At 39.1% G+C, this 19,179-nt stretch overlaps 1 pseudogene; it reads right to left on the reverse strand.

The window, feature by feature from the left end:
- Window positions 1–5,319: 5,319 nt before the first annotated feature.
- Window positions 5,320–6,061, reverse strand: LOC123476023 (annotated as a pseudogene).
- Window positions 6,062–19,179: the final 13,118 nt, after the last annotated feature.

Below are 19,179 nucleotides of genomic sequence, written 5' to 3' on the forward strand. Positions count from 1 at the left end.
TGTTGGATTTAGGCTGTGTAATATTCCTTACCCAAAATAAATTAGAGAGCTGTCTGTGCACAATTATGTCGATACCGATGGCATATGTGTAGAGCCTCTGATTACGACGCCGTAGATAAGTGTTCAATTCCCGATAACGTATTGCGAAATATTTGGTATCTTTATAATTCTTCATTCGAATATGCTGGGAATAATAATTTCTTTAGAACGAAGGGAATTATTATTTATTATTATTATTATTTTTAAAATTATTTAATAAACAAAAAAAGCACATATTGCTCGATAAAAATTTGTTTTATATATGAACGAGAACTTCTCGTAAGGTAACCACAAAAATTCATCACATTATCTGGAATCAAACACCGATCTCCAGCATCATATTCAGAAAGGCTACACCTACGCCATTGACAACGACGAACACATTCACAGGCAGCTGGAACATAATCTAAATTGTTTCGGTAAGCAACATTACCAAACCCAAGCCCTAAATTTCCAACTGTCCTTTAAAAAAACACACCACCCTGGGGGTTGCAAAAATGTCCTGACCTGTAACTTGCCTTAAAGCGTAATACCTTAAGGCATTTTTTAAATATGTTTAGACTTACCCAACCCTGCACTGTCGTGTCCATCCTATGTCGTGTCTACCCTCCTCCTAAAAAAAACCAAAAACCAAAACCCCGCTTCCCCGCCAGCAATAGGTGGCTTTAAAAAATGAAATCGGTGTTCGGATTTTCGTGTAGGATACTGTACTTATTGAACTTACTTATAGATTTGTTACTTAGGTAGTATCATTGTCAAGTTCCGACTTAGTCTTACTCGTGGATATATTTAAGAATTCCTTTTTTAGTCTTCGATAGCTTTATCCAAAGGTAGTCCTGGACGGACATCTTGAAGACATATCTATATAGTCCTAAATTGCTTTGTCTATACGTATTCCCGACAGGACATCTTAAAGACATCTCTTTATAGTCCTAAAATGCTTTGTCCATAAGTGTCCCCTACAGGACATCTTAAAGACACCTCTGTATGGTCCTAAATGGCTTTGTCCATAAGTATCCCTTACAGGACATCTTAAATACATCTTTATATAGTCTTAAATTGCTTTGCCCATAAGTATTCCTTTTAGGACATTTTAAAGACATCTTTATATTGTCCTTAATTGCTTTCTCCATAAGTTTCCCCTACGGAACATGTTAAAGACATCTTTATATTGTCCGTAATTGCTTTCTCTATAAGTGTCCCCTACAGGACATCTTAAAGACATTTCTAAATAGTCCTTAATTGCTTTAAAAAGGCGTATAACAAAATCATCTCGTGTCAAAAAATGTATTCTTGAGTCCGACCGTGTACATAAACAAAATGCGGGGCCATGCGGCCTATAGAGAATCAAGTAAATATAGAAGGGCATATATCCACTTCACTATTATTTTTGTGAGCTGTTCTTTAACCCGTCCACTGCCTTTCTTATAAAAACCTGGGAAATCTGTTCAATACGGGGAATAGATGTGTTGCCAAATTCTCCATGTTTGACTGCTTCCGTTACCGCATACAGCAATCTAGAACCTTTCACTGCTAGGCCCTTCTCCTTCCCACTGTTGGGTTTTGGTCCAGGTGTAGGTTTGAATCAACTCATTTGACATCACCTTCCGCCAAATTCTTCTAATAGTATCTTCGACGTTTTTCTCAAAGAAGCTACGGAGCATCTCCACCTGAAACGAAAAAATTAATGATGTCCTGCTTCAACTATTTAACTCAGGTAGAGCCATTTCTAAAGCTCCATAACATTAGTTGGGCCGTACCAGATTGTTTCGGACGTCACCCACACAGCACCGGGTTGTCTTAAAGACATCCAAAGGATGTCAAGTAGTCCTGAATGGGGACGTCCAGAAGATGTCTTTAAGCAATCTTTAAGACTCCTTACTTGTGTCCTAATTGACCGGGACTAAAAGGTCTTAAAAACATCTTTTGGCTCAGCTTACAGACTTCCTGAAGATATCATAAAAGATATCTCAGGATATCTTTCTGACTTTTTAAGAAATCCTATTTGACTTCCTGAAGCTATCCTTTTTACATCCTAAAGATTTCATAAAAATATCCTCATACTATCTTTCTGACTTATTACCGCTATCCTTATGTCATCTTTTTTACTTCTTAAAGCTATCATTTTGACATCCCTTAGATTTCCAAAAGATATCCTTATGATATCTTTCTGACTTCTTACAGATATCCATATGTCATCTTGCGGATTTCTTAAAGATATCCTTTTGCGTCTGAAAGATTGTCTTAAGATATCCCCATGAGATCTTTAGTATTTTTTTACGACATCAATGTAATTTCTTAAAAATATCCGTATGCCATCTTAAAAACTTCTTAAAGATATCCCCGTGATATCCCTTTCGAAGAATTTAAACTATCCTTACATGACCTGTGTGATTCCTTTAATACATCTTAATGACATAAAAAAGAATTTCAAAGGATAGCCCCAAGATATCCTTCGGAATACTTTAATAAAGTCTTATGACGTCCTTTCGAACTTCCGAAAGAATGCTTATGGTCGTTTTGAGGAAGTCTTACAGATTCCCCACGAGACTCTTATACGACCCAGCAAAGCTTTCTTTTGGACACATATAATAAAATAAAAAGTGTTAATTGTCAAATCTTTATTACACGAGCGAGACCAAAAATACTAATATTAAAGTTTGCTATCGCTTTGTTATCAGTCGGTCGACAGCTTTCCTGATGAAAATTTGGGTAATATTTTCAATTTTTGGGATTGTTGTTTTTTCGAATTCGTCGTGTTTTACTGCTTCAATAACCGCAAGTAACAATCTTGACCCTTTTACGGCCAGGCATTTTACTTTCCCGCTGTTGGGTTTCGGCGTTCCGCTCCAGGTGTAAAGCCTCATTAAGTAATTAGACAGGACTTCTCTCCAAATTCACCTTACTGTGCCAACCACGTTTTTCTCGAAAAAGCTTCTTAGCATGTACACGGAAGCCAAAATAAAATGTTTTGATTATCAGCTACGATATAATTTAGTAGGGTACGCGCGATCACCGTATCCCTCTCTGTTGGGAAAAATTCCTCTTACAAGGTTTTTTCTGAAGTCACCCTTTAATAATTCTTCTTCAAAATGGTCGTAGAAAGCAACAAAATTCAGGGAATAAAAATTGGGTAAAAAATAATTTGATTACACAAGAATAAACTTGAGCTTATTCTTGTAACGGGGGAAAAAACTACAAGTTCGTGCCACGTTTTGTTTCAAAGATATGCACGAAAGAAAAAAGGGACATTTTTGGGGGGTACACTAACAAAAGTAATGGCGGCGCGAAACTGGGAAAAGGGGGAAATTTTGTACACCTTAACGCACATATACCGTTCAGGATATAATACGCTCATAGATGCGCCACACATCAAATAATAGCAAATTCATCGATAAGTAAGCTGATTTTTTTTTATTTTCGTATCTTTTACGCCTGATCCGTAAAGTTAAAAAAAGGGGGGGGGGACGTAGTGCCATAAGAGGTCGTGTAAAAAGGGACGAAAAACGACAAAGTGCACAATAATTTGGGTGGGTACTGTAAGTACCCAAATAACAATTTAATGCAGGAACTCATCCTAAATCTGTCTTACTAGGACGTGCAGTACTGGACCGCCAAAGGACGTTATAAGGACGCGCTTAAGCCACGGTCCTTTAAAACAATAAATCACGTCCCTCTGAAGAGTGAAGACATCTTATTTTGATCCATTTCTTTAAAAGCCACGTTTCCACAATTAACAGTGTAGAGTTGGGGTTCAATTTGGTAAGAATTACGTACACCACATCAAATAATAATCTATTATTTCTTTTTCAATACGTAGTGATTGGTTAACAAGAAGAAGCTCAGTCTATGATGCGGGAGTCCTATGATTGAAACTAATAATAGTTATGTTTCTCTTCTGGTATTTTGGTCAAACAGCGCAAGGTGTATATTTATTAAAAGCTAAATTTTATTCAACAATTCATTTTTAAATTATGGAAGCCAAAACTATTTCACTGTAAGATGTGTCAGTCTAAAAATATATAAATATAAATGAATGTTGCGTATATGCCCACAAAGCACCGGGATGTCTTTAAGACGTCCTGAAGATGTCCAGTTGTCCCGAGTGGGGATGTCCAAAGGATGTCTCAGAGTTTTCATAAAGACTCCTTACTTGTGTCCAAAATGACCGGGACAAGTGCTATTTTTAGGATATCTTTCGGAGTAGCTTAAAGGCTTCCTAAAGACGTTCTTACGACATCTTGCCGCCGTCTTAAACGCATTCTTGTGCCGTCTTTAACATGTCTGCCGATAAGCCTAAAGACTTCCTCAAGAAGTTCTTACAACATTTTTCGAAATTTACAAAAAAATTCTTTGGTCATCTTTCTGATGTTGTCGGGTTTACTAAATGACTTCCCAAAGTAATCTTTATGTTTACCTTAAGTCAATTGTATACTTATTAAAGACATCCTAATATTATCTTAAAGATGCCCTCCGACTGAGAGAGACTTCTAGACGAGTTATAGTTATATGATAATATTTAGAAACGTATTATAACAATAATTGTCAATCGTTCTTTATTTTCCATTTCGGCGATAATATTAAGGTTATCACGGGGCAATTGGGCCAATACAAAAATAGAAAACAACCATAAAAAGAACAAAAAGACTATTCTTGTTGAGCAATTGATGACGACTTCAACCGATCGACAGCTTTTCGGATGTAAATCTTGCTGGTTTGTTCAATTTTGGGGATTGTAGTTTTTTCAAACTCTCCATATTTAACAGTTTCGATGACGGCCGACATAAATCTGGATCCTGTAACCGCCAACCCCTTCTGTTTACCACTATTGGGTTTGGATGTCCCCGACCAAGTGTAAAGGCGCATCAGTTCGTTTGACATAACTTCTTTCCACAATCTCCTTATTGTGTCCTCAACGTTCCTTTAAAAAAAACTGCAAAGCATCTCGATCTGAAAAAGAAATGTCACTATAAACAAATTGTTGGAAGTCCTTATTCATATAACATTTTACCAAATTACTCCTGACTTCAACTTTGAGAAGTTCTTCCTCGAAGTGTTTGAAGTCATCTATGGTTTTCAGTGGAAGAGAAACATGTTTTTCAAAGACAGAATGCCGGCTCTCTCCAATGTTGTTGTTGATGCCTGCAACAGGTTGTCGGCTTTGCAAGAGTCTTCTCAGGTCACGGTTTTCTGACTTTATATCCGCCACTTCCCTAGCCATTGTACGAAGATATTTGTTTTGATCTGCAACAATGAAGTTATTAAAAAAAAGAGGCTATTTTAACTACTTAAGTCATTAATACTTCGCAGCCGTCATTCTGACGACAAATTTTTGAAAAGGTGATCGTTGTTCGGGATCCCGTTGTTCGTGACGTTGAACTGAACAATATAAGAGCTTATTCGAAAACCTAAAAATGCTGAGGTGATGAAATGTCGATAAGTTACCTATCAATGACGCTTTAGAGGGGATTTTTTACTGATGAACAGGCTCAATTTGGGATGTAGGTGGCATAATCAGAAAATCAGCATCTTCGTTATTTGCGGCCTGCGAGTTGGATGAGCCTCTTGTTGCTAAAAAGTTCTCCCCGTTCACTGGAGCTGGAAAACAAAACACATCAGATAATAACTTTTGTAACGCAGGTTAAAAATATATGAAATACTTAAGAAGGAGAATTAAAGTCAATTGGCCAACTGTTTGACGGTGTAGTGGCATTGTTATTGGTCCAGTCTTGATTGCTGCACTCACTTCGCTGTTCTCCAACCCAGAATCTGAATCCTCATCACTGGAAGGAGTGATGGGGCGACGACTTTTTGAAGCTGTTGCCAGCGATGGCTGAATGATGGGACCAGCAGCATTGGTATTGGGCGGAAGGGTAGCATTTTTTTGCTGCTTGATTCTTTTCGAGCCTTCAGATCTTAAACTTCTCCCACAGCTGCTTAAAAAGACTCCTGCTGACCCAGAGACAGCATATTTGTCTTTTCTTTCTAAAGCTTTTTCATAGGAATCTACAAACAATGACATATTTACAATGAATGAAGAAGAAATATGTTAGTCTGCACAATAACAGTACTTACCATGACTTGAGAGACACACGTGTTGTTTCCATGACATTTTGTAAATCGCATTTTCTTTTGCTGCTTTGTGCATATTTTTTGTTGGCATAGGACACTCTCCATCAGCATACCAATTACTTGGGATAACTTCGTTTGCCCTGCTTTCATCTTCAAATTGCATGATTAAGAATGTAGTCATTTGAAGAAAAAAAAATACTTTTTCGCCGAATTTAAATATTGGAACTTCTACTCGCTAGAACTCAGCCGACTGTATGAGAGAAGGGGCGTTTTGTTTAGGGTTCGGGAATATTCACGCTGATGGCTCTTCTTTTATTTTTGGTTTACACAATTTCTTTTTCCTGATATGCAAAAACCGTTGCTTCAACCGATATGTTGATAAAAGCTGTCGTCTGTTTTTGATTACACACCTCATTGTGCAGTCATTCGTTCATCAAACCATTTGTTTGTTTTTTTAGAGTTTTTTCATTTGAAATTTCGATCGTTTTTTTTATTAACACACGAAGTAACAGAAATGGCCGATAAACGACGAAATAGAAGGCAAAATCAGGAAAAGATGTCGTACTTTACTTTCATGCTTGGTAATGAAACAACGGACGAATCTTCAGCAACGGACAGTGAAATAGACATTCCTGTCAACCAACCACTTGCTGACGCCGACGATATATGTCATCTTTACCTCACACTCGTAATTATCCAACGTTAGAAGTAATTTCACATTAAACAAATTTTATACTGTGAAAGAAATGCCAAAGAATTTATAAATACTATTTAATGGTTAAAGGAGGCAACGGTAATTGATGTTGATGTCCAGATGTTTGCTGAAGACTATTCTGCGAAACATCTCAAATCGAATAAGATGTTGAAACCCCTACAACCGAGGAATCGAACGATGTAGACGCAGTGCTACATAATGAGTTGCCTGGCGAACAATCACTTATGTCAAAGCTGGCTACGTGGAAAATTGAAAATCACATTGAGTTCTCCGTGTGTGATCAGCCATTGAAGATTTTTAATCCATACCACCCTGAGCTTCCTCTGTCAACTCGGACTCTTGTAAAAACGCCTAGGAAAGCAGTAACATTGCAAACAATTCAGCCCGTTTAAATACTACCACTTTGGTATCGAAAAAGGCATTTTGGATACGCTATTGTTTCTCAATGTATCCGAGTTCCCTGATCCCGTACCTTAACAAGTTGCAATTGATGGCTTTCATCTTGTAAATAGTTCCGGGAGTCAGTTTTGGCCAATCGTTGGCTATTTGCCATTCCTGAAAGATTCTCCACCTTTTTCCATTTTGATTCCATCATTGTTTCACGCTGTTTCTAAACCAACATCCTCAAATGTTTTTTTGTTGGACTTGATTACGGAAGCTGAGGCACTTTACGAAATTGGGTTTCTTTTCAAAGAAAAACGTTACCTCGTTAAGATTGAATCATTTATTTGGGATGCACCGGCAACAAGAGCGATGATTTTATGTATCAAAGGGTATTCTTCCGAGGTCAACGGCTGTTCCAGATTCGGAGGATTTGGTCGGTATGTTCGCGCACAAATGTTACGTTTAGAGAGAATCAGTGTGCTCCTCATCATCATTGTCGATCTATTCTTGAAAATCTTCATTACTTGGATATGATTAAGGACATCCCGCTAGATCCAATGCAACTTCTTGACTTAGGTGTCATGAAAAAGATCCTTTAATTCCTTTTTGGGACGGATCGAAAAGAAACGAACAATTCCAAATATTACTTTAAACCACAGAGTAGTTGATCTAATCGGATCCTTCCTTCATCACCAATTAAAGAATTTTATTTCCAGGAAATATTTTGCCCGACAACCTCGATCGATCAAAGAACTTCCTCGTTGGAAGGCATCTGAATTCCGAACTTTTCTTCATTACCTAGGAGCTGTTATTTTCAAGCAGTTTCTTCCTCTTGAAGTTTACGACCATTTTCTTTTGCTCCACGTTGCTGTAAAGCTTTTGTCATATGGACCTTGGTCCACCACAGATAACGTCTTTGCTGACGCATTGCTCGCCCGTTTTGTTGCCCAATCACAGTCTCTTTATTCAGAGTTGTTTATGTCATACAACGTTCACGCTTTGTTTCATTTGGCCTCTGACGTCTTAAGATTTGGGCCGCTTGATAACTTCAGCGCGTACCACTTTGAAAACCATTACGGAAAGATGAAAAGGCACCTCAAGAAAAATGACAAACCCCTCCAACAGCTTGTTAAACGCCTGATAGAAGAAGTCTTAAGGCTTTCTTACCTAGCAAGACAAGTTTTCTCTTATCCAAAAACGATTAATACAAGGTTGGAGATTTTTTTACGCTGATCATTTTTAATATAGGGTTTAGGGTGTGCAAATGAGCGGGAGTGCCCGTAAAACGCGTACAAAGTTTCGAGTTTTACGGAACTGACGCGCTGCCCAAGCCGGCTAGAAGGGGGGTCGGGCGGGGGGGATTGCACGTACCCATGGGAGAGGTGACAGTGAAGGGGGGTTTACCTGAGCCACACCATATGGCCCCATGTTTTCCTTTTGCCTCGCATGTTAACGGTGGTGCTATGGTTAGCCGGTTAGCCGGTGGTTCGAATCTCGATAAATTCTAGATGAATATTTCAGAAAATTGAAAAATTCAACAGCATCAAATACTGCAATATCATGCTGCTACATATTTCACTACATAAGTTAATGTCTTGGCTAATGGATAGCGAGTCGCAATACGTAGTAAATATTTTTGTCGACATGTTAGCAAGTCTTTAAAAGGGTCTGGTCTCGATGGGAGTTGAGGATCATAGGTCAGTTGAGGTAAATACTAATGGTTCACGAACGCGAGCAGGATCGTGATGAGTCATGACGGGAAAAGAGAAGAAGACACAGATGAACCTAAGCTACAAAATGAGTATATTGCCACATTGTAAAAGTGTACCTCAACTTCTTTGTTGATGACTCGCTGTTAAGGGGACGGGGGACTGCGCGTGACAAAAGCTCCCGGGGGAGAGAGGAGTGTGAAAGGGGTGTTATGTTAAATACATTAAGATTATAACTTGATGACATCATGGATTACGTGGATTATGACTGGACTTAAAGACTCTAAGTCCAACTATAATTCTTCTTCTGTTTTTCTCCGAGCAAATCATAAGCTGAAAAGATCGAATGATGATCTCCTTTTGGGATGCCGAGCGAATCCGAAAGCTTTCTTTCTGTTAGGTCTAAGGCTATGAGTTCATATATAAGGCAACAATTTAGGTTTGAGCATTAATATTTCGCATTAATATTCACAAACCAACACTTGTCTGCTAGCAGAGTGAAGTCGCTGCAAACAGAGCTCCCGAAATATCTAATTTCCTAATTTATTAATACGCAGTGAAGGTTTCAAAGTGCAACCATTACCAGCAGCTAGTTACAGTGCAACAATCTCAAGAAGTTTTGAAGAGAACATGAAAACAAACAAAATAGCTACAGTACCCACACAAAGTTTGGAAACACGACGAGTTTTTCCGCGCTTTTAACACGGCGGCTTAGGAAGTGTTTTTTTTTACGCGATAACTCACGTTTGAGTTATCGCAAAAAAAAAAAAAAAATCCTCTTGTTGAGGAAAGAATTTCCTTTCACCATGAATTTTTGAAATTTTTGTGAATAGAGAGTTTAGCCCCAAAGTCATAGGTATAAAGTTTGGAAAAACCGGGGGTACGTCCATATGTTTCCATGCTAAAGTGTATGTTACTGAAAAAATTATTTAAAATTCCAATATATGAATTTTTACTTGAAACTTTTACAAACGGTAGACGACATAGTCGTCTACATTTTGACAAAGTTTCAATTTTTTTGATGAAAGGCTAATTTTGCCGATTTTAAAAATAAACAATGCCGATCAATCTTTCGTGGCGAGGGGACGAAATCCTAGCCCGGGGGAAGAATGGAAGGGAAAAGCAAAAGGGGAAGAAAGGGGGAACAGAAGTTCCGACGTACGTTTTATTAAAAAAATCGGCAAAAATCAGCCTTTCATTAAAAAAAATTGAAACTTTGTCAAAATGAAAAGTTTCAAGTAAAAATTCATATATTGGAATTTTAAATAATTTTTTCAGTAACATACACTTTAGCATGGAAACATATGGCGAGGCGCCGATGTTTCCAAACTTTATACCTATGACTTTGGGGCTAAACTTCTATTCACAAAAATTTAAAAAATTTGGTGAAAGGAAATTCTTTCTCAACAAGAGGATTTTTTTGATTTGCTTTGCAATAACTCAAACGTGAGTTATCGCGTAAAAAAGGCAGACACTTCGGCCCATAAGCCGCCGTGTTAAAAGCGCGGAAAAACTCGTCGTGTTTCCAAACTTTGTGTGGGTATTGTATAAAATAATCAGCTCACCAAACAATATCCAAGACACAATCCAAATTCCACTCCACGTCACCAGAGGCGGCGGGAACTGAGTAATGGAGGGCGAGTCTCAGGGTTCGGCCACAGGCAACCCAGCTCCAATCCCGTCACTAGAGGACGGGAATGAGATGATTGGCGACCCAGATACTTGGACGACCTGTTGGATAACTTTGAGAAAAACGGCCGATGGTCATTAGTAGCTACTAGAGCCCAAGCAAAGAAGAGAAGGAGACCAGGATGGAAGTCAGCCCACTCGACACACCCAAAGCCTCAGAGCTCCGTTTCCCTCCGATTAGCTCTATGTCAATCACGTTCCGAGTGTCAGAAAACTGAACGGTAATCGACATGAACAAAGTGAGCCCGATCCAGATAGCCAAAAGACTCAATGGAGTACTAAGCAAAGGAGCAGTCAAGTCAGTAAAAACCGACAGAGAAGGAAAAATGACAATCTTGGCAAACGACGAATTCGCCCTGCTGGAGATCAAAATACTGTCTAGAATCGAAACCTGGGACCTGACTCAAGTAGAAAAAAAGTCACTGGTAAAAGGAGTCATGCAGGGAGTGCATAAAAGTATCACGAACGAAGAGATGATGGAAACAATGTCAGCGGAAAGCACAATCACAAAAGCAGAGAGGTTAATGAAAAGAATTAACGGACGACTAGAGCAAACTACCTGCGTTGCCGTTATGTTTGAGGCGTCGACGCTCCCACCAAGTGTGTTCATGGCGTTCACCCATTACCCGGTAAGGCCTTTTAACCAAGCTCCAACCCTGTTGGCATTTCAATGCCCCAAAAAAGGGTCAACTTCGCTGACCAAACATCCGATCTGGCAACGTTTGGATGGGAGTTTGGGAAATTGGTAACAAAGGGCGGAGCTACGGATGACCTGCGACCAGACGATCGACTAGTTGCCTAGAAGACACGTGTCCCGGCTCCCAAACTTACGTCTCGCCCTTAGTTCCGTTTTTTCCTTTCGTTTTTCATTTTAACTCACGTGCAATTGAGTTTGTTGTTCGATATTGGCAGGCAACCAGTATCTAATTTTCCCTTTTGACTTGTAGACTGTGGCCCTAAATTCCCTTACTATTTTCCAAGACCTGAGGAGCACGATTGGCAAACGTGCTCATAGCAGGTTGTGCTGTTGTCTCGTTTTCGCAACCTATCCAGAGGAACACGATTGGCAAACGTGTTCATAGCAGGTGACGCTGTCGTCTCGTTGTCGCAAAGTTATCTTGAGGAACAAGATTGGCGAACTTATTCATAGCAAGACTTTGAACATTGCCACATCTGAAACTTAATCTCGTAACCATCTTTACTGAAACCCTGAGGAACACGATTAGCAAACGTGTTCATAGCAGGTCACGCTGTTGTCTCGTCTATCGCAAAGTTATCTTGAGGAGTAAGATTGGCACCTTACTCATAGCAAGACTTTGAACATCCGAACATCTAAGCCTGTATGAGATTTGGCCCCCATTTTGGTTTGTGTAATTGGAAGCTTGAGGAAAACGTATGGAAACGTGTTCATTGCAAGTCTCTCCAGCCCTAACGCTAGATTGTTTATGAACAAAATACAAAGTGTAATAATACTTCCGCCTTTTCTTTTATCTCAAGCGTAAGGCAACAAACCCAATGCTTCAACTGCCGAGGCTTCGGCCACCTAGCGAGAGTCTGCAATAAAGCGAAAAGATGTGCAAGATGTGGAAAAAACCACGCAACGATGGAGTGCGACAGGCCTAGAGAAAATTTCAAATGTGTAAACTGCGGAGGACCGCACAGTCCTGCGTTTGGCGGTCGCCCAAAGAGGAAGCAAGAACAGCAGATTATCAAATTGGCTCAGGAACTGAACATTCCTAAAGCGGAAGCAAGAAACAAAGTCAGAGGCAACCTGACTTTTGCGGCAATGGCGGCAAAGGCTCTTGTTAAAGCCCAGAAATCCGCACCAGAAGACACTAGTCGGACTCTAAAAACAAGCTCCACACAGAAAGCTGAAGAGGAAAAAACCGACCGGAGCACAACAAACCAAGGGAAGGAAGATTACTACAAAGGAATAGAAAAAGAGCTAAAAGAGGTTAAAAAGATGCTGAGACTACCGATTGACGGAATTATGGAAGCCATCCCAAGCAAGAAAATTGAAAGTCTGAGAGAATCGGCGGCAGAGCTATTAGAATCCTGTGAGGAGCTTTCAGAGACTGAATTCTCCGATGCTACGTCCCAGACGGTATCTTGTACTGCCCAAATGGCAGCTGGATTACCAGCAATCATGAACATCAGACCATTGGTAGATACTCAAAAAAGCAGAATAGACGAGCACGCCAAGAAAACGTGGCAGAGGCAGTGGTCATCGCCGAAAACCTCCGTCGGCAATTTCTACATAAAACACTCCCCAACTGCGCTTTTCCGCCCAGCTTTCTTCGGGGAATCGAGAGCAGAACAATTGTCTCTCTCCAAAATTCGCCTTGACAAGCTCAACCTTAATTACAAGCTATTTAAGGAAAATCTTCACCCGACGGGCCTTTGCGACACGTTTAAGAAGTACGAAACCACCAAACATGCACTGATGGAGTGCCCGCGCTACGGAGAAGAAAGAAAAGAAATGTACAAAAGTGTAAACCAGAAAACCCGAGAAGAAATATCTTTGTCCATCCTCCTAAAATTCCAAACCAAAGAAACCCGGAGAGCAGTCCTATTCTTCTCCAAGAAAACAGGTCTGCTGAACCGGAGCAGCAAAGAATAAGAGAACCTTCTGTCAAGATCCTGGCGAGAATAGGCCACACAGCCTGATGTTCGCCAGTTAAAAAACCAACTCAACCAACCAACCATATTTCGCAATGGCTACATTTCACACTATCTCTCGTTCTAAGGCTAATTACAATCCTCTTTCTTTTAGGCGCCCCATTCAGGATGATAGACGTTGTTCTTTTTGTGCTTCTTCATGAATTCTCAGAGCTACTCCCAGATGAAAGAGAAGATGAAGATAGCCAGCAACGAGACAATCGGTCGATGGACGAAATATCTCCGAGAAGTAGTTTTCCATCTCATCTTCGGCCTTTCTGCCCAATTCACCCCGATTAGTGGGGTTGGAAAGACCATCGAGATTTACGAATCCTTGTTCGGCAAAAAACGTAAGCATAATAAAATTTTAATTAACTTTTTTTTTTACACATTAACTAACTCGTGCATTTTAATTTGTGCATACAGGCAAATATCGACACGGGAACTACAAAAAAGGCGAATGGGTGTTTGGCGGTGTGGAACGCGGGACGAATCGCTTCTTCCTGGTGATAGTGCCCGACCGGAAACGAAAAATGTTGCTTGCCATCATCAAGCAATGCATCGCGCCTGGCACAGCTATTATTTCGGACGAATGGAGGGCATTCAAGTGTCTTGGGTAATTAAACCTTTCTTTCGATTATTTGTCGTATCGTATAGTTTATACCAATATTAATCTAATTTTTTTATTGCTTTTTTTTCTTACAGAACACATGGTTATATCCACCTCACCGTTAACCATTCCAAGAACTTCAAAGACCCTATCACCGACGCTCACACCAACACCGTCGAGGGAATGTGGGCGCACGCCAAGCGCACCCTCATCAAGGGAGGCACGCCGCGGAATCATCTCTTCACGTGCTTGGCCCTCTTCATGATGAAGCGAATGTTATCGGCCCAAGAGGAATCCGATACTTTCGTTGCCTTCATGAAAATGGCTAACACGTGCATCGCCGACGGGAACGTCCTCCCGGAAACTATGGCAACTGGATTCCTCAACCCGAACAGGACTCGGCCATTTCCACCACCTTCGAGGAAGACCCAGAAGACAGCGACGGGAATGACGAACCGATCGAGGATGAGACCGGCACCGACCTTGATTCCGACGACATCAGGTCCTTCCTCTTCACCGACGATCAACCCACCGTCACCTTTACCGAACTCTACGCACCCAGAGGCCAACGACCCTCCCGTTGAACCTTCCCTCCCCAAACGCCAAAGAAGAATTCCCAGTCATCTCCAAGATTATCAGCTTTAATTGATTTATTGATGTTATTGTTCTTTTTTAATTTCATTTGGTTTTTATTGTTCTTGTTCGATTTCGTCTGTATTGTTCTTTTTACTTCTTTTCCCATTATTACTTTTTTACCTTTTTTTGTTTCATTATTACCTCTTTTGGTTTACTGTTTTTTGTATTGGTTTTAATAAATTTGTTGAACTCCTTTTTTAACAGTTAGCCATCACGAAGAAGTCGAGGAATATTTTAAAAATGTGACATTATAGTCATTTGGAAGCTCTGGGTCATTTCTATCTTCTCCCCTTGTCCTCTCCACAGTCATCACGATCTTGTCGCGGTCGTGAAGATTTACCACCGATCTTCAACTTCCATCAACTACAGAATATTTTTAACATTTTCAATTTCTCACAATACTTAGATTTTTTAACTGACTTGATCGAGATTCGAACCTCCGACCTTTTTCATCACCGGCTAACCGGCTAAACATTACACCACCGTTAACATGCAAGGCAAAGGGAAAACATGGGTCCGTAAGGTGTGGCTCAGGTAATCCCCCCCCCTTCACTGTCCTCTCTCCCATAAGTACGCACAATCCCCCTTTCCCGACCCCCCTTCTGGCCGGCTTGGGCAGCACGTCAGTTCCGTAAAACTCGAAACTTTGTACGCGTTTTACGGGCACTCCCGCTCATTTGCAGACCCTAAACCCTATATTAAAAATGATCAGCGTAAAAAGATCTACAACTCTGTATTAATCGTTTTTGGATTAGAGAAAACTTGTCTTGCTAGGTAAGTGCCGCAAACGGCTCCTAGAAAATGTTATTGGTTTCCAATTTAGATCAGTCAACATTCCAGGAGTGGGAAATTTGAATTCTTGTGATGAGGCCGATAATTGTTTGCTCCTTAAAGAGATGTCTGTGGTTGTAGTATCTGATTTCGTTAAATGCCCTAATAACGTAGTTGTAATTGGGAAAAGATATGAAGTCAGCAAGATGCCTATACGTATCCCTGCCAATCCTCTGTAAATCAAGAATATCTTGTTTCATCTCTCTCAGCTGACCATCACTTCTGGAACATTAATGAAATTGAATGTAAACTGGTTAGATTGCCTACCTCGCCGTCACTGGATTCCTTTTTCGTTTTCCCATTAAAAAACAATAAAATTTGAATCATCGGTTTTTATTGTTTCCAGACTAAAAAAAGACGTCCATAGGACGTTGAGGATCTGTCTATCTCTGAAACCACTGAAGACAAATTCTGGACATCGATGAATTTCACGAAAATTCTAAAATAATACTTGAGGATGTCTTAAAGGTGTCTGCAGGGTGACCAGTCAGTTCTATAGAATGACAAGGCCTTTGAAGACTCCACAAGACGTCCGAGATCCGACTAGGTCGGGACAATTATGCCAAAAACAGCACTTATAAAAAAGGTCTTTAAGACCAGATGAACATTAGACGACTTTGCCAGTTGAGTTTAAGACTGAAGTAAGAGGTCTTTTGGATATCTTGAAGATATCTTTTGGTTGTCTTTTTGATGGACTGGAAATGTCATTTAGGTGTCCTTAATATGTCTTTAAGATGGCCATATCATTCAGATATGGGACGACTTTCCATGACTAAAATAATTGGTCTTAAAGATGTCTTAAAGATGCCCCCTGAAAGTCAGTTTGGTTTGTGTATCCTGTTACAAGTGATCTTGAAGACCAATTTCAGATATTTTTATGACAACCCATCGGACAATCTTATGCCATTTTTCCGGGTTTTTTTATATCATTGGAAACTATAACTAACCAAGTTAACAATAGTTTCTGTAAAAACTATTGCTCATTTCACTTGGTAATATATCTGGGGAAAAGAAATGATTTGTTCCGTGATGTAAATGATTTTGTTAGATAGGCATGTTTTGACAACGGCAGTCGATCGTGAGTCAGACGATACTTTTCTGTAGATAAGAGCAATTTAAAATCTCTGATTGTTTTTTGGCAGAATTCTTTGAAATTAAAGTGATAAATAGTGAAATCAGCGAACGTTTGAAACAAAATGTATCGCAGTATTCCAATTCTGATCAAAATATGTTCGTTTACCTATCGTGTTAAAAAAGATGAACCTTTATTGGATCCACACGATTGCAGCTGTTTGTTACCTTTTCTTTTTTGGATTAAATTGAAATGTAAGCATTAGAATATTGTCGCGGGTGAAAAGGGATATTGGTTCCTTCCCAAAGAAAAACCCCCCCCAAAAATGGGGGAAAAAAAAAAAAAAAAAAAAAAAAAAAAAAAAAAAAAAAAAAAAAAAAAAAAGGAAGAAAAAAAAAAAAAAAAAAATTTTAAAAAAAAATAAAATAGGGGGGCGGGGGGTTTTTTTTAAAAAAAAAAAAAAATTAAAAATTTTAATTTAAAAAAAATATAGTGAATTACACTTGTTTCTTACTATATTCAGTACCCACCAAACGATTAGGTACACACCAGTTTTTTTTAGTGCATTCTTATGTCGCTACGGGTCTCAGGAAAACTTAAATAACTTTTTACTGGTAAGGACTAAATTTTTTTTTCTTTTTTCCTCTATCAAAAGAGAATGTGCTCTAAAAGTTATCTTAACATGAAAAAATTGTAGGAGTTACACTCAGGGCGCTAAAGTATCGTTCACATGATTAGGTACACCACTTTTCTCCCCCCAAACGCCATGTTCATACCGGCGTTTCCAAAAATATAAATAAAATACTTCAAAACATCCTTAAATTAATTTTTTAATGCCGAACGATGCGTCTTTCTTTGCTCTATTAGAATATAGTGCATGTTTTTGAATTATTTGAACTAAAAAAATGCTTCCCTATACCCCAAAGTTGTTACACTCAAATGTTTTACAGAGAAAATTAAGATTTTTTGCTTGCGCCACCAAGGGCACTGGGATCTATTTCTAGTGCTCAGATTTTTTCTTTCTTTTAACACAGCTAGATTATTCGTATTAAAAAAAGTTTTTAAAAATTTAATTTTATCATAAGAAGAATGAATTTAATCTGTTTTGATTGTTGCTGTAATGTATAACAACAACTAAAAGAATGTCTGTGAATTTGTTGTTATACATTACGGCAACAATCAAAACAGATTAAATACTTTCTTCTTATGATAAAAAATCAATTATTTTTTATTTTATTTTTTTTTAGACATCCTAAAGACATCTATTTTTGGTCTTCAAATTCCTTGTCCTGTGGTTGTCCTGGCAGGACATCCTAAAGACATCTGTTTTAAGTCCTCGAACAGCCATGTCCTTAGGTAGTCCTAGCCGGACATCTTTAAGACGTCCTTTTGTAGAACCGGCCTGTGCGCGGTTCTATAACTGAATGGTTCTATAACCAAGCACCCGATCTTAGTGCCACCTATCGTCGGTTCTTTCATCCCTCAAACTTTGACGGTCTTAGAATGTAAGGGCACACAGCAGAGTGGTAATGCTGTTCGCTATAGATCTAGAGTCCCGTGTTCGAACTGCTGCTATGACTAACTTTAAAAGATTTTTAATATATGTGTAATATAGTCTATGGCTATGAATGGTGAGATACTAGTGTATCTTCATTGGTGGGGGACCATCCACAGAGGAAGTGGTTTGATGAACTAGAAGAACTGTTGTCATACCAGAAGGAAAGAGAAATTAGAGTTGGTAGAAGTACTGGAATGGAATATGGTGCTAGAAGATAAGAATGAATAGTGGAAGCTATTGTATTCTATTGTATTTGGTATGAATAACTTTAACGCCTATTATTATTAGTTGGGTCATTGAAACGATGTACAACATTGCCTTAAAAGATAAAACCCATTACAGTAATATTTTTTTGCATGTTTTAAAAGGCAAAACCCGTTAATTCCCGCCATAGAAATTTGATATAGTTCATAATACGGCCAACGATGGCGCTGAAACACGGCAAAGAAAAATCGGTTCGATAACCGAGCCGGTTCCATAGCTAGGCGGTTCTATAACTGGACCGGCACTGTATCTTATCTGATCTTATCTGATCTTCAGGGGTAAAAAAATATTTAAAAAAAGTATCTGATCGGTATTTTGGTAGATAGTATCTTCTATCTTTTTTTTTCAGCATTTATTTCGACTATCTGATCTGATCTTTAGGTTCGGTATTCTTTATTCGGTATCTGATCTTCAGGCCAAAAAAAAAAAAGATCCGAAACCCTGGTGGGCAGAAAATATTAATAGTTTACTTTTTTAAAGAGAGGTAGGGCGGTTTTTGCGCAAAATCATCATAAAGGGGGTTGGGAAATGTCAGTTCAGACACCTTTTTTTTGCCCTAGGTATTAAATGTCTGGAAAATTGTGTAGACTGTATTATCGGTAGACTCTCCTACCCCCGCCTCCCCCCACCGGCTAAGTAGAACAATTTCTGCAATACGAAACAGAGTCTTTCCATTACTCGTTATTGTAATTATCGGGTCGGGTAATCGGGTAGCATATCCGAGTTATTTCTCGGTAAAAATCCCGACACATTTCTTAGAGAGTAGCTACCATCAGCGTTCATTTTACTATTGGAGGAGATAATTTCAATTGGCATCTTATTCCCTTGAGGTGCGGCTAGGGCCACAGCCAAGAAACCGAGAACAATGATCTGACACAGCCAAGAAATAGTTTAATAATATAAATATTAGTAGAATTAAACGTCTTAATATGGATTAGCAAT

The sequence above is a fragment of the Daphnia magna genome, linkage group LG9 (assembly GCF_020631705.1).
Source record: "Daphnia magna isolate NIES linkage group LG9, ASM2063170v1.1, whole genome shotgun sequence".
In the NCBI taxonomy this organism is placed as follows: Eukaryota; Metazoa; Arthropoda; class Branchiopoda; order Diplostraca; family Daphniidae; genus Daphnia; species Daphnia magna.